At 37.1% G+C, this 16,402-nt stretch overlaps 1 long non-coding RNA gene across 1 annotated transcript; it reads right to left on the reverse strand.

Moving 5' to 3' along the window:
* Positions 1-804: 804 nt before the first annotated feature.
* Positions 805-9,014, reverse strand: LOC148186364 (uncharacterized). Its single transcript, XR_015775044.1, has 3 exons — positions 7,371-9,014; positions 7,151-7,295; positions 805-1,998 (listed from the first exon to the last, which is right to left on the reverse strand). It is a non-coding gene; the product is annotated as an uncharacterized LOC148186364 (long non-coding RNA).
* Positions 9,015-16,402: the final 7,388 nt, after the last annotated feature.

Consider the following 16,402-nt stretch of genomic DNA (forward strand, 5'->3'; position numbering starts at 1 on the left):
CACCTGGAGCTCTACCTGGGCAGTTCAGAACATCCCTCCTGGGCAGCCATGCTAGTTAGCTCGAGAGGCTAATCAAACAGTATCGGCTACTACTACTACCCACAACATAAACACACCCGGCTCTTCACTCGCCCGCAGTCTCAATACACTCTCTTTTCTACAGCACTATGAGTTGCAAACACAACTACCGAATTTACTCATAATTTACTACATTTCCGAACCCTTTCCCGTATCTCCATGCTTCGCTGACCGCCATCGCTCGAGCGCTCGCTCTACCACATACGCTTCCCTCCAGCACCCGCCCACCAACCAATCACATTTCAGAAAAACTCGACAGCAGCGTAACTAACCTAATACATACACTTTAAAAAATACACAAATAGGTTGTAGTCTGATTGATGCCGCAACCACACTTTTTAAAGCTGCAGAATGTGTTTATGCTGAGCTGAACAAGCTTAAAACCTTTGAAAACATTATTTATGTTAAACATAAAATTTATTTATTTTTAACTGAAACCCAGAATAAATGAGCTACAAGAAAAAGTCAATGTAAAGGTACTTGGGAGCAGATTTAAGTGTCCCAGCAGCTACATATTTATAATAATTGATATAGTTATTGTTGGTGCCTTTAACCCTTTGAAAACTGGATGGATGGAACTCACTTTTCTTGTGTTCCGTTTAGAGGCCTTCACAAGTATTTTAACCTTGATTGAAAAATGGCAAATGGCTTCCCTTTCTTTTGAAAAAAATGAGACAAAAGGGCAATAAACAACTTTGCAATACATTTCCCACAAACTGCAAAAAGTTGTTAGATTCTGATTTTTATTTATTTTTTTACTCTATTGGGAGCTGCATTTATAAGTATCATTATCATTTATGAAAACATTTTACAGAATTACTATTATTTTAAGCTCTTTTTTCAGGCCATTTACTTGTTTGTTTGTTTGTTTGTTGTTATAAAAAATTGGTTCTTTTCTTATTTACATTGCACATGAGCTACATGACAAAGTGAAACCTGTGAACCTCATTTCAGACTCATCTATTTCTTAATGTTTCCTCAGCTGGTATGTCTCCATGACAAATTTGCCTTTTTTTGGTCTACAGACACAGTAACACAGAACTCAGTAGGCAGTCAGTTTACAAGAAGTAGAGGATAATTTCCAAACATCAACACTTTAGTTTTACTTGTTATTTTTGCTAAAAAACCATAATGAGTGTGTGTACAGCCTGGTGTCTGCTCAGTGTAGTGTATAATGAGCTGGTACAGGGATAGCTAATGCATACACGAGGTGATGAGAGGGATGATCTAAGCTTGTCTTTACAAATACCAGCCATGCACAAAGTAAGACATTACACACAAAGGGGGCCTCCCACATGTCCAGGCCCAGGGGCCCATTGTGTCATAATTAGACTATGTGTAAATGTATTAAAGCATGGAAAGTATGAGACTGCAACATCACAGGCAAACTATTAATACCAATCCACAACTGTAAAAATGTCAATATTAAGAAAAATATAGAGTGTGTTCCTTTGTGGAGGAAAGGAAAACCAACCTTCTCCTCCTCCTCCTCCTCTTTGACCAGACATCTCTACCCTGTAAAATCTTAGAATCAATTAAATTAAATAAAATGTATGTTTAAAGAAGTCTGTGTCATTAAATGAATTTGTCTACTTCAAATTATTTTGGAATTTACAATCACAAATTCAAACTTATGTTAATTAAAATAATTAATGTTTGTAGACTTAACTCTCAAAGTTAAGTAGTGAAGAAACAAGTCATTATATACAGAAGTAAAAATTCCAAGTTGTGCAAAAATATTTTCTTATAAATATTTTTTGTTGTTGAAAATTGCAGAAAATAGTACAATGATGTGAGTGCGCGCTGCATGGATTTTGAGTAAAAATGAATGCCACAGGAGTCTGTTTGTAGAGATCTTATCCAAGTTGTAGGCCCAGCTGAGTCCCGTGTCACTGACTGTGCTGCCTTCAGGTCCAGCCTCTGCAGACAGAAATAAAACAGAGCAGTGTCGAGGCAAGCGAGCTGAGGGACAATCACAAAATAAACAGGCTAAATATAGAAAATATATCTGCCAATACCTCTTTATTAAAACCAGCTGTATCAAAATCACAAATTTTGTGCCTACATGTAGCTATTCTTTGATTTGGTGTGGAGAAGTGTTTTGTGCGGGTTGTCAGCCGCAGACACCTGACACTGAATGTAACGTCACTCAAGGTAAGGCAGCTCTTCACTTTCTCCGCTGACGACCAACTCCATGGGAGTAGGTCTTATCACTATATTTGGTCTTACTGGCTCAAAAAGGCAGGTGGTTTTTAAACTTTGGCTCTTTGTATCTCATCAAAACTCTCAACCTCTGTGGTATCAACTCTTATTAAGTTAAAACTATTAAAGCAATCACAAATACTATGTCGTTCTCAATGCTCATAGAAGACAACCAACCCAATGATGTCACCAGCTAACATTTTGATAGATGGCTGCGCCCTGCTGGCAAAAATGCAAAATACAGTCGTTTTCTAGCAAATCTAGGTGGCAATCAAGTCTGACTGCAGTGTCATATCTTGCCTGAGTTAAAAAAAAAAAAAATCAAACAAAACACACTTATATTCCTCTGTGCTATATCTCTTCTTCAACACAGTACATCTTTAAATTTGATGTTCTTTCCTTTTTTTTTCTTTTGTTGATTTTTACTTACTACTTTACTTTACTTTTTCTCTTTGCTTGTTTTTTTAGGTAATTTTCTAATTTCTTTCTAATTTTTGGGCCAAGTCTTCCTAAGTTGCCCATCGCCCTCTCCCCATGTTTTTGAAAGAAATAAAACTGTTTTATCAGTTTTCAAAGGGTTAAACTTTTGAACCCCATGCAATTTTTTTGTGCATTTTCTTTCAAAAAATTTAGATTTAGATTTTAAATTTAGAAGAAAGAAAATAGATAAATGAGAAAAAAGGCAATGAGCAGCTTGGTATGAATTGTCCCATAACTTTAAAGAAATTAGTAGGTTTAGAGGGAATGTTTAGGGAACATTTTTAGAGAATTACATTTCTAATGACAATACATTTTATATACATATTATATTTTATTTTACAGAATTGCAGATATTTTAAAATATAATTTTTTAAAAACGCAATTTTTTAGGGCATTTCCCTGTTTTTTTCTGTTTGTTTCTTTGGTTTTTTTTTTTTTTTTTAAATTTCCCTGTTTCTCTGTTGTTGTTTGTTTTTGTTACTAATGTTCAAGCAATTTTCTTGTACTTTTTACTTTTTTCTTGCTACTTTCGGAGGCATTTTATCTTAAGTTGCCCATTGCCTTCTTCTCATGTTTTTGAAAGCAATCAAGCCAGTGGTTTCAAAGAGTTGAGTTGCTGTAAAGTGAATTTTCCCAGATTTGAAAGAAGTGAAAATTGCATTAAAACGTATTGGAAATGTGCATACTAAATTTTTAGTACACATGTATTCTGGTTTAAAACATCAGCTACATCACAAAAAATATGTAAATACAAAACATCACGACAATGCCAAAGCAGAGACAAACACATATGGGCCCCCCAGAAAACACTTTTCTCACTCCATACAGACTCGCTGTTATGTCGAGCTGATGACAGCTATGGCCAAATTGGATGAAAGTCTGCTATTAGAGTGCTTGCCAGGTGCCTCATTATGTTTGCAATGGCTCTCATTCACTGTTAAATGTGTTCTCACCCAGTGAGGTGATGAGCGAGAGTGATAAGGCGATTTTTCTCCATCATCCTGTCGAGATATCCAGAGGAGCCCACAGGGGGACTGCCCTCAGAGCTGCCTCCCTGCTGTGCCTGCCCCTTTCCATGGCTGCACGGCATCAATCATGTCCCCCCGAATTGCTTTGGACCTCCCATGGGTGTCAGTCATGTTGTGTGAGTGAGTAAGTGTCTATTTAGTAGCCCCGCAAAGTATTCATCTGTCGGTGTTTCGTCTATCGGTGACATTTAGGAAAATGGCTTTTTATGGGTTGTTTTTTTTCTATTATTTTTTGTTCTGTTTTCTATTTCCTCATTCATCTTCATTTTCTCTTCCTATTTATCTGTTTTGGTCTTCATCAGAGGTCAATAAGGCCATCAGGAAATCAATGTGCTGGTTAAATCAGGTTACTTTTTCCCTAAAGTCCCTGATTAATGCCTCCTGACACAACTGCTGTCAGATACACAGATCAAGGCCATGAGGAAAGAGAGCTGTTGATAAAAGTGTTGTCCTTCTCTCTCTCTCTCTCTCTCTCTCACACACACACACACAAACACAAACACAAACACAAACACACATGCACACACACACACACACACAGTTTCTAGGTGGTATAGTGCTATGGGATCAGGTTTAAAACTTCATGCATCTTAACTTGAGCAACTCTTATTCTGATCTAAAAATGCACATTTGGATGTCCTGTTGCCATGAGAAAGAGCCAAATTACATGGTAGGGTTTATACCTCATTGACACCATTGTCTACCTGACAAGCACCTCATCAATGTAACTACACGTCATGGCGATGCAAGCATCCTGTATTTTCTGTAATCTGAAAACCATTTCCATCAGTGGAAACAAAGCTTTGAAACAATAAAATGAGAGGAGAATAAAGCCACCACAAAGTAGCCTTTTTTAGGGAGTGTTCATTATTTATGAGAGGGCAGGGGGTGGTGCAAAAAGAGTGAGGCATGTCAAATAATTTTTTAAGCACTGGGGAAAAAACTGGGGAGGGGCATTCAACTTTAAATGGCTTTATTTTGTATATATTTTATCTTCATGTTTTTTTTTTTAAATCGCCCAGATGATCATCAAAATCTCTTTTTTGAAGTAACAAAAAATAACGTCAAAGTAATTCAATTTATCATAGACAGAAACTACAAAACATAAATTATCGTTGGATTTTCAGATACCTGGTGGTCCTTGAGGACATTATATGGGACATACGCTCCCGTCAGAAAACAAAACCAAATGTGAGTTTAAAATAGTAATATTTAATTAAAATAATTTAATCTACATGTCTCATCATTAAAATATCTCCTCTAAAATCACAAAAAATAACGCCAAAACTATGCCATTTATCATCGTCAGAAACAATATAAACAGAAATTATTGTTGGATTTTCAGATTTCTGGTGGTTCTTGAACACATTATACAGGACAAACATGTCAAATTTGGCCAAAAAACAAATCATTTGCATTGATGAATCATTATTCCTGACAACAGTAATAAACGGTCAATTATTCACTTATTCAAGTCCATCAGGCAAATTATAAAATAAAAACAGGAGTGAAAATTGGGCAATTATTTTTTCGGAGAACCTTGTGAGTTTTGATGGAGTCGAACATTTCTTTTGTTAAACGTTGCTGTTGTTCCCGACTTCTTGCAAATAAAGGGAAACGCTGCTAGCTGCTACACAGGCTCATTTATGCATTTTAAAATGTTATAGGCTTATGCTAATATCATTAGCATGTTTTATTTGCTGAGACAACCTGTCTAGCAAACAAGAACTGCTTTGTCTGTCAATAAGATAATCTTCACAAATGAACAACACTTGTAGGAGTTTTGAAGCCTAAATGCAATCATCTGAAGTAATAAGCTAACATTAGGCTATAAATGAATTACAGTCACATGACTCAACAACACCACCACAAAGACTTTGGTGCGATTCACCTTAACGACGTTATGTGGTCTCATTTAGCCACTTGTTAACAACTGCCTTTTTACAAGACACATAAAAGCTTTTTAAAAGTTTGCAAGTGGTATATTTAGTGATGCATTTTATGTTGTGGCGCAAAACTTTGAAATCTCATAGCTTGTGTTAACCACAGAATTTGTTTTGGACATCTAATCAAAAACCCATTCAAAAAACCTTCAACCTTCAACCTTCAACCAGGAGTGCTGAAATGCTAACTCATTTCATGGTTTTAAGGCTCATTCCTGGTGCTAAATCGATCTTTAAACAGATTTCAACTGTATGTCTTTATGATACTTGGTGATGAAAAATACTTGCTACAGTGTCCACTAAAATCTTTCAGACATAGCTTCAGGCAGTTTTATAACCACTCTAAATTTCATGGCAGTCCAGCCTGTTACATTATTAAACTAAGTGACAGTTATGGCAAAGAGATTCACTCCGCCAGGAGAAAGCAATCCATAATTTTCTAGGAGACCTCATTGTTTAGATAGAGCTGATAGAGATTCTATTTGATCTTGAAAAGTAGCTCATTAAGCTGAATGGTAATGGAGAAGTGAACTGTGGTGATGATGTCATCTTATGACAATTTCTGTAGCTGCTCCCTGGAGACAATAAATCGTGGGGACTTAACTGGAAAATGGGCACATTTTTCCATATCAATTTGGGTACAGTTTCTGATTACAGCTATATTCAAATAACAATCATTTTGCATTTAATAATTCAGACACAAGAGGCCACAGAGTCAATCACTGTAAGGAGTGAAATGTGGGCTTGCAAACCATCCAACAACAACTGCAACCCCCAACTTTTTATTATTTCAAATTTAAGAGCTACAATGTTAAATGTAAAGGAAATGTAAAAATGTAAAGGACTTGCATCCAAATGGAATGACAGGGGAGATCAATAAATGTAACAATGCTTTCTTTCATCCAAAGTCTCATATAAAGTAGCCTCTGGAAGTCAAAATAAGTTGTTTTTTAACAGGCAAAATTCAGACACATTTTTGCAGTAATTGAGAGATAATGCTCTCTCTCGCTTTCACACATGCACACTCACATTCACACACATGAAATTAGGAAGTAGTGTAGAACCACTACATTTCAAACAAGTAATGCTTCCAGTCATGCTCTAAATAAATGGCATAGGTGAAAGAAAGCAGTGTCTCTCTGCTAAACCCCTCAAAAGCCACAGAGTGTGGAGATCTTTCATTTCGTCGGTATATCTGTTACCTAGTAACAGTGGCATTACACCTTCTTATCAAGAGGAACAGGACCTCTTAATGGCAAGGCTGGGTTTGAAGAGGGTCAAAATCATTGAGGGCCTGATCTACAATGAGGCAACACAGTTTTATCAGCCTTACGCTTTTTTTGTGGTACATGTAGGTCTATGTTGCTTTTATTTAAATGCACAGTGTGTAGGACTGAAAATGAGAATTATTTCCCTTACCTTAAAATGAGATTCTATAACTGCATAAGAGACAGGTCCTCGTTTATGGAGATCACCATGTTGCAGCGGGGAAGGACAAACCAAACACTGGCTCTAGATATAGCCATTCATGTTTTTGCATCAGCCACTGCAACCATGCAACCATCTGCAACAGTGTTGTAAAAACATTGATTTGTAACATGAAAGTATTTAATTTGGTGTTTTTACTGGTTTTACTCACTTGGTCCATTTGACTTGGAGAGGAGGAGATCTCTGCAGATAATCCAGCTCCTAGTAAAAAAAAAAAAAAAACACTCCTGAACAATTAACGATGAAAGATTTCTAACCAGGAGAAGTTTCAGCTCTAAAAAGGAAAATCTCTTTACTCCTTATAGGGCTCCAGTTGTAAATTTATATATACATTTTACCAGCAGGCAGTAATGGGAGCACAGTTTGCCAGCAAGGGCTATCCTGGGATAGGAAGTGCTCGGCAGGGAGAACTGAACTCCTTTTGATGCTGTTACAGAGTGACTGTAACCTTTCTCCTTTGCTTCCACCTGCAAATGAATTTGTCAATATGCCAAAGGCCACCTGCAAGACAAGTCCAAAACTATTACAGGTTTTGGCACTCCATGTAGCTGAAGGCTAATGATAGTGACTCTCATGTGATGAGGTAAGACTGCACATATTTTATCCTAACTTGTGCATATAAACATCTAAATTCCTTTTTGAGATTCATTATATTTGAATTTATAAGTAGACACAAAATGGACTTGCATTTGGTTCAGCATAATAGATAGAAAATGCTTGTTATTAGATGCAGAATATTACACGATTTTCACATATGGCTAACATAGCAAGAGCAACTTTATCATGAGACTTCTCCACAAGCCTGGTTTAACATACAGAAACAAAAAGTACCAAACCAACAGAGTCTTTATTACAAACATCTGCAGCACAAATCAATGTTGTTGATTACTTAAAAAAATCAGTGTTTCACATTCACAACACACATCGGGACAGAGGTCTTATGACACATGGCTTACTGGTCACATCCCAGGGTTCCTGTCAGGATGCGACTGACAACAGAGCAGCAGAACCACACCAGAATACCTGCCTCCTGAATATTTGACCAGTCACTGTAAATAAAGAAATGCAATGGATAACTGCAAATGCTCAGAAAAAAACAAGAATTAAAAAAAACCCCAAAAAACAGACAATACAGTTACACTGAGGCTCTGATTTTGGATGCAAATCACATGTTTGCACATTGGAGGTTCTAGAATTTCAGGACACTGGGGGCTTAGCCCAAATCTCAGTAGGGGGGTACAGGGGGATCCTTCCACAGGAATCATTTTTGATGCAAAACTTCTATTTATTGCTTTTTTATGCACTCTGTCACCATTTGATTTTAAAAATTGTTGTTTATTTTACTTTCCAGATTAATTATTCATGGAAAAAAAATATTAATTGTCGTTAATAATTAAAATTGAGTACAGAATGCTTTGCAAACTGAAAATGTATTTACTAGAGTTGGAATGATAATGTTTTTGGTTTGCAGCTATTTTTGTGGTTTTTATTAATGGACAAAATAAGCCCCATAGGTTGTTTTACTGATTACAGCTGCAGTTGATAATATAAAAATGATCTTTTTTTCATATTTGCTCGGCCTCTCTGCTAAGCCACCACAAGTACCATTAAGCTAGCAACTTTTTTTTCTAACAAGCAAAAATGTGGAATTTAGGTTATAGAAAAGCAGCTGTTTAAACAGTTAATTTAATTTAAACCCTACTAAATTCTTATTAGAGCTAATCTTAAATTAAATGAATCCTTGTTGGAGACTTGTAATTTTGTCCCAGAGGGGAGATGATTTTTTCCTGCATTGTCAGAAGACAGCAAATATAGCAGCACATAATACCCACAGACAACATTATGTAACCTTTTCAATGACACACAGTAGCTGCATTTAAACTGCCTGTTTAAGGTGGGAATATCACGCCGTCATGCCACCTCGCTGCTCTGTACATAAGATCCAATCGCAGAGAGGGGGGACAGAGTGGTTTTGCCTTTGAGCAAGGGCAGAAAGTAGTAACAGTACAGTAACAGGGTCTGTGTAAAAGGTAAAGCTGGAAAGACCTGACCATGGGGGGTCACGTTTTGACGATGTGTTTATGTGTTTGACCCACTCTGTGAGATTTAAAAAGCAGTTATTAGATTATTGGCTAATTCAAAGAGGAGGAACAGCAGCAGTGAGTGTCCACAACCTTGGAAAACTAAGATTCGGGAGCTCCTTAACCTCCAAGCAGAAGACGAGATCAGCCGTCAGAGAAGGTGTAATTGTGATTGACATGATATGTCATTGCTATCGTTTAAAGAGTGCCCGGCATATATTATATGCCTATATCAGAGGCAAACCAAATGCTAGTGTGTTAAACTTCACACCTGTCAAGCGTCTCTTGATGCAGTGTATAATCACACACTGGAGCGGAATGATACAGACATCGTTTTGTTCTGTGTGAAAGTGCAGAGGCAATGTAAAGGAGAGACTTCAGTACAGCCCTATTGCCTCTTTGTAAAAGTCACTATAACCAACATGGACAAACAGCACAGTAGCAACACAGACAGGGGCACACACTCAGGCCTGTTCAGTGAGGCCTATTATTAAAGGCAGCTATGGCCGCAGGGATCGAGCTCTGTGGGACTTACTGCACCTCAGTGCTCTGTATCTGTGCCCAGGGGGCAATAGGGTGAGATGGAGATTGAGTGGGTGAGTGATGTCTTGTTCCATTGAAGTGGCAATGCGTGCAATGGCCCTGACGTTTAGCTCTGTGAGGTTGGGTGTGAAGATACCAATTATCCTGGCATCGGTGTTGGTTATGCGTGTGACTTTGGGCCTGTTAGTGACAGATAACATGTTAAAGAGGCAGGTGGAACAGTACAGAATGACGGGCTGAATAATACTCTGGAAGAACAACAGGAAGAGATGGTGGGGCAACATAAACTGTAAGCAAGCCCTTTCACATTTTCACTCAGTTGATCTATTGTTAAAATAAAAGTATTGATTGGAGCAGGTTTAGAGCAGACACAAGACTGATTTTGATCTTCCCATTTCACCCCTGGACAGAAAGCCAATGTACAAATAAATATATGTAACTTTTCTTTTTCAAGGTGTTTTTGTCCCTAAAAATTTCAGACTCATCCACTATAAAAAATAAATTCAAAGTGCATGAGTATGTTTTTGTCATGCTGGAACCACTTTGAGCGTGGGGTGCCCACCTTTGGCCCGTGGGCCACAGTTTGGGCAGCCCTAACCTAGAGCATCATATGGCACTAAATCTCAGCACTCAAGTCCAGGATAAAGCGGTAGCAATTTAACATCAGAACTTGAGGTTAACCTTCATATACAAGGTGGACAACAGTGAGTCTTGTTGTCTGTACTCTCAGCTGTTCAATAACTTGGCACAGAAGTGCATGCCTCTCCCTGTTTTTCCCCTCCCAAGACAAAGGGTCAAACAGTAATAATGACTCCATGATATCTGCTCACATCGGAGGTACAGGCCAGCCTGCGATGAAAACAATGGTGATGATGAGGTCGTCTGGCAAGTCCATAATAGCATCATCAGCCTGTTTTGTTGCAAAGGGGCACATGGAGACATCACCTCTTTTATTATGCAAACTATTCTCGTCCACTGCATATGGATGTAGACGCACACAACACTCAAGAGGCGGGGAGACAATAATACCTGATATTATTTTCTTTCTGCAGTTTTCTTTTTCCTTTTTTGGCGGGGGCATCGAATCATGTTGTATCTCAATTTCCTTGCCTTACTCTCTCAGGTATGAAGAATGAAAAATTACTTAAGTATCAATAAATAAATGTGTAAAAAAAAAACCCTGCAACTGATAGAGAATCTCCCCTTTATTTTAGCTTTATTTATTTCATCTTTATTTTTATATGGGAGACTTTTGCTTCTATTCAAATTCAAATTCAAAATTCAATTTTTGATTGTAATAATAAAATGTTTCTTCAACCAAACCCCCCCCAGTCTGATTTCATTTATTTAGCAAAATTTACCAAAACAAACATCCCAAGTACAACTACTTAGACTAGTATTTATTTTTGTCCTGTTTAATTGTTTACCTTTACTTATGAATTATTTATTTTAGAATTCACCTATTCTTTCTTTTATTTATTTCGGTTTTATTTATTTATTCGTGAATGACTAATTTTTTGGCCTCCATACCTGTCCTCTTTGTGTATTCATAGAAGTAGGATCAAAGGTAGGGCTCTTAACTCCCCAGTTTTTCTGCACTCCACTTCTGGTTGCCAAAAGAAACCCGCACTCTATATTTGAAGAGGAAGACGCAAAGAAATATGCAGCAAGATGAAACGTGCCCTATCGCTCCTTATGACTTCCTTTTACCAGCCACTTCACCAAGGCCACTGAAGCCCCATCTGGGACCAGAAATGTTCGGAGTAGATAGAAATTAATAACAGGTGCACCTCTTTGAACCAGTGCATCACAAATCTCACATCAAGCTGTATGTCAAATATGATACAGTATAGTCTGCCATCTCCAACACTATGACAAAAACCATTCATCCATTTTCAAGTAATGATAGAGCCTAAGGCCATTGTCCTACTTAAATGTCAAAATTTAAAACTCAAATGTCATATCTACTGCCACTTTTTTTTTAATTTTTGTGTGTGAGTCTGAGAAAGGCTTTGGATATTGAGTTCTGGGTACATTTTTTTAAGTTCACTGAGAGAAAGTGACATTCAAAGAAAGGTTTATTTTATAGACTAACTGTTGGCTCAGACAGCGGGAGGGCTGGGTAAAATCTCAACGGACTGTTACCACATTGGACTGGTACAAAGACCTGTGCACTCACACTCACAGGCTGTCTTTGTGTTCTTAAACATTGATTTGTCAAGTGGCAATTTAATTCTACAGTATAGGAGTAAATGTGCAAGTGCACCCCATACAGATTCAGTCATACACAAACCTGACCTGTTGAGAAATCACAGGCATCCTGCTGAGTTGTACTGTACTGCACTGTATGTAAGATGTAAAGAAAAACAAAAAGGAAAAGCTGGTGCTAAGAAGGTAAGTTGAAAAGAAAACCAAAGGAGAACTGGCTGCAAATTGCACTAAAATGATATAGTGATATAGTATCACTATATGATATAGTATGTGCAGGTTGTAAAAATGCTAAAAATTAAGGTTCAGACTTGCAATGTATTAAACGGGCTACACTGATTAATTGAAACTATGATTAAATGGCTGTAACAAAATGAGTCAGCAAACTTCATTAGGATTAACCAAAGAGCAAAGTACACTGAGCAATGGAGCATAGAGGTTCAGCCTATTGGTTTTGGCACCTAGCAGAAAATTTAAAAAAGTAATGGCGTGGTGGAAGGCAGAGGGTTTTTTTTTTTTTAACCGATGGGCAGAGGCTTGCTGTTATCCCGCTTTTAGTCTTGCTGGGCTAAGCTAACTGTTTCCCGGTTTTAAGTGTTAGGCTATAGAGTGTAACACAAGTCCTAAAACCAGGAAATGAGCTTGCATTTCTGCACTCTTGGTTCCCTCGTCTCAAAGTCAGTGGGTTTCTTGAATTAAATGGAAGGAAAATCAGGCACTCCAAAAGTAGTGGCTAAACCATTAAAAAACATGTTTCGACCACTACCGGTCCTCGTCAGGGCTTCAAAAACACGTGGTCAAGGGAACCAGAAACGCTAAAATGCTAATTCATTGCCTCATTTTGCATTCTCCAGTTGTACATATCTCCGTGGTTGTACTATCATATTAACCAGACAGCTGTAAAAAAGCGAATTACCATATTTTGTAATTTTCCCATAGTCAAAGAAATCAAGATTGGTGAGAGATTTCAAGCAATAAATGTCATGCTGTCTCTCCCACGGTTGAAAGGATTCATTTTTTAAATGTATGTTAAACCCTTGATGTCCTTAAGGAGGTTAAACTATAACCCAAAGCTCTGGTAAACACAGAATCCATCAAATCATTCGTCAGCTCTAAAAACAGCCCAGTGTGTAATAACAGTTTACCGTATGTGAATGGGTTTAAATATTTCTCTTTGTCTGGTCCATCTGTTAAGGACTACAGTATGTTTGAAGTGTAACCTGTTTTGCTAGTGGATAATCAACTTTATCTTTAAATCATCCGACAACTGAAACAGGAAGACTATTTGTTTTCCTTCACAAGAAAAGGCCTGTTGATTTTGGAGGCCAAACTGAAGGCCAGCAAGAGTGTTTTCACAGCAGCTCTGACTCACACAAAACCTATTCTAGTCAGGGCACACACACTTGAATATAAATCCAATTTTTCTGTCATCTAGTTGCATTTCAAACAGCCAGGAGACATTGAAATGATGTAATAGAGTCCTATGAAGCAGTGCACTTGAACCTTAGCCCCACTTTAGAGTGAGATGTTCTCAAACAGCACTTGTTTCCATAAATAAACAGCGTTACTCTGACAGATTTAATAGGAGTGGGTTGCAGCAGTTGCATGAAAGCGCTGAGGAGCGAACTAATGTAATTAAGAAAGCAGTTGGATCAGACAGGCGGAATAAGTCAACCTAACCAAATCACAATGACGATGGCGTAGTCAGCACTTTGCTTTTTTATTTATTTATTTTACGGTCAGTCGTATTTCTATTTTAAATACCATTAAATAGGTGCAAAATGAATATTCTTACAAAATAAAGCCTAAACATCATATAGTGAGATTTTACAGAATCCGTACAATCAGAGGATTGTAATAGCATGTTTTGGAAAGACAGTGTCATGCAATAGCAGCATTTCATTCACAGTGCACAGAATAGATGTGCTACAGTAGCAAGGGTTTACCTGACTTTTTCAGGGAATAAGAGATGGTAATTTGGACTATTAGTAAAAACAAAAAACAAAAGAAAACATTGGTGACATCTACTGGCTGTTTGGCAGAGCTGCATTCGAAAATTCAGTGCATGAGTATTCACAGGAAACATCTCAAGAGGTGATGAAATGGAATCATGCTGTTAGTAGCACCGGTAGGAAAACCACCTTGGGTGTGAATCTGACTAATACGGCTTGTTTGACGTATAAATAAAGAAACATCAGGGAGATCACGATCAAGTGTAAAATGTCACAAGCATGGGTCACTGGGCTGGACGGACATGTCCACAAAGTAGATTACACAATAAACAAGTACTGTTATCAACCGAGTGCAGAAGTGTTGAATCAGAGTGAACAATCCTTTAGTACATGTAATTCAAATGATTACCCAGTCTGCTGCAAACACCTCTGCTAAGGTCAAGACCTTCAGAGAGTTAAAGTGAATATCAGTTATGCAGCTACATTTTAGGTATATAATCAGTTTGACTGCTTCCTTGAAACCTTAAAGAAATAGCTCACATTTTTAAAAGTGGGGTTGTTTGGGGTACTTATCCTTAGACAGTGTATTACAAACAGTAGATGTCAGTCAGCGCGCCTTCAGTTTGGAGAAGCAGCCTGGAATCCAACATGTGAGCTCAGAAACGTGCTGTTTTGGATGGAGGTCTGCAACAAAAAAAAATTTAGCCACCAGAAAGGTAAAGCAGTGAAAATCTTCTCCATATGGTGTACACGTAAAATGATAATGTTTTTTTAGGTAAGTAAAATGTGTTTTGTTACTGACCCATCCACAGCAGTACATTGCCTAACTTCCATGCCGGACTCTAGCCTGCTTCTCCAGACTGCCAACTGACATCTACTGTACGTAAGATGATGCATATGGATAGGTACTGTATACAACCCCACTTAAAAAAAAGAACTATCCTTTTAAATTAACAAAGGTACAAACGTTGATCAAAGTCATGTAATTCGGTGAAAACATATGATAATTATAAGAAATATCAACTGACTGGGGTAATTCAAGTTTTATGCAGGTCTGGGAATGTTTCTTTTCAATTAGTAATGTTTATCACGTTGCTTTTTAACTGTTGTAAAGCAGGGAGTACTGAATAAAAAGGGAGATGGAAACGAGTTAAAAATTAAGTACAGTAGTCCTTCCAGTACTTTCCCTAGAGATTGAGAGGACATTTTAACAGAATGCTGCTCTTCATAAGATAATCATTCATCTTCCAGTTACAGTGTTGTGCTCCTAAAGAGCCTTCAAGTGGAAAAAGATTATGATGTAACCGGATGCTTTCTTTATGTGGCCATATTGTTAGTAATAACAGATAAGTCTTTCAGTGAGTTATGAAAGACAATTTCTAACTAAGTGAATGAGGAATCCAAAAATTCTTGATAAATTGCGGTGAAAGGGAGCTGCATTTCATAACATCAAAACTACATCACTGTGTATGAAAAGGAGTTTTTAATAGTAACATTTTAGGGAAATATGTGTATTTGGGAAGTAATGCGACTTGGTAGTTTTGCTGTTGTTAAAGCTGCAACTGCATTACTTATTTCTCACTTCAAATGTGTTGAGAAGGATATAGCTATAAAAAATAAATTAATTTTTACAAAATTAAATTAAATAATGAGTCATTCTCAGTCTCTGTCATTACACAGAGAACACCTTTCATAAATAGGACTCTTCAATTTTCACCTTTGGAGTGATCTATCCAACACTGAAAGTGCATAAAGATGCAACAAAGGCACTGCCTGTTCCATTTACATCATAAACTCACAAGCTGATCTCACTTTTATGAATCTGGGAAACCGATTGCCATGATAAAGGTGAGTAAATATAACTGTTTGTTGTTAATTCATGTATATTTCATACATAATTGTCATTTCAACTTAAATTTTAGTTGTATTTACTTAGATTTGTGCAGTTGTTGCAACTTAAAAATGACTAGTGAATCAACTTCATATTTGTAAATGATACTAACTTAAGTTTTTCAGCAAATCAAGTTAGTCGGACTTAAATGAACAGTTTTGTGTATTTTGCAAGTTGGCTGAAGCTTGATTGACATCGATATTTGTAATAAGACTGCATGGAGTCAAAGTCCAAGACAAATAATTAATCTGAATGTTTCTTTTTTTTTAGATGTTTTATGAATTTGTTTTGATTGTACAATTTCTTACAAACACTAGTCTTTCCTTAAGATGCGAAGAATGGAATTTTGTTAAAATGAAAATAATCCTGCGAACTAATTGTTCTTTGTTGTGATATTGATCAAACACAATCAGTTTCCTAAACTTTACAGAATAAACATGACTGTTCAGTTAAGTCAGACCAACGATTTGCTGAAGCTGCTATCGCTTAGAAAGAACAAATTATTTCA

This window comes from Plectropomus leopardus, chromosome 19, assembly GCF_026936395.1.
Source record: "Plectropomus leopardus strain MGB_pleo_1.0 chromosome 19, ASM2693639v1, whole genome shotgun sequence".
Classification (NCBI taxonomy): domain Eukaryota; kingdom Metazoa; phylum Chordata; class Actinopteri; order Perciformes; family Serranidae; genus Plectropomus; species Plectropomus leopardus.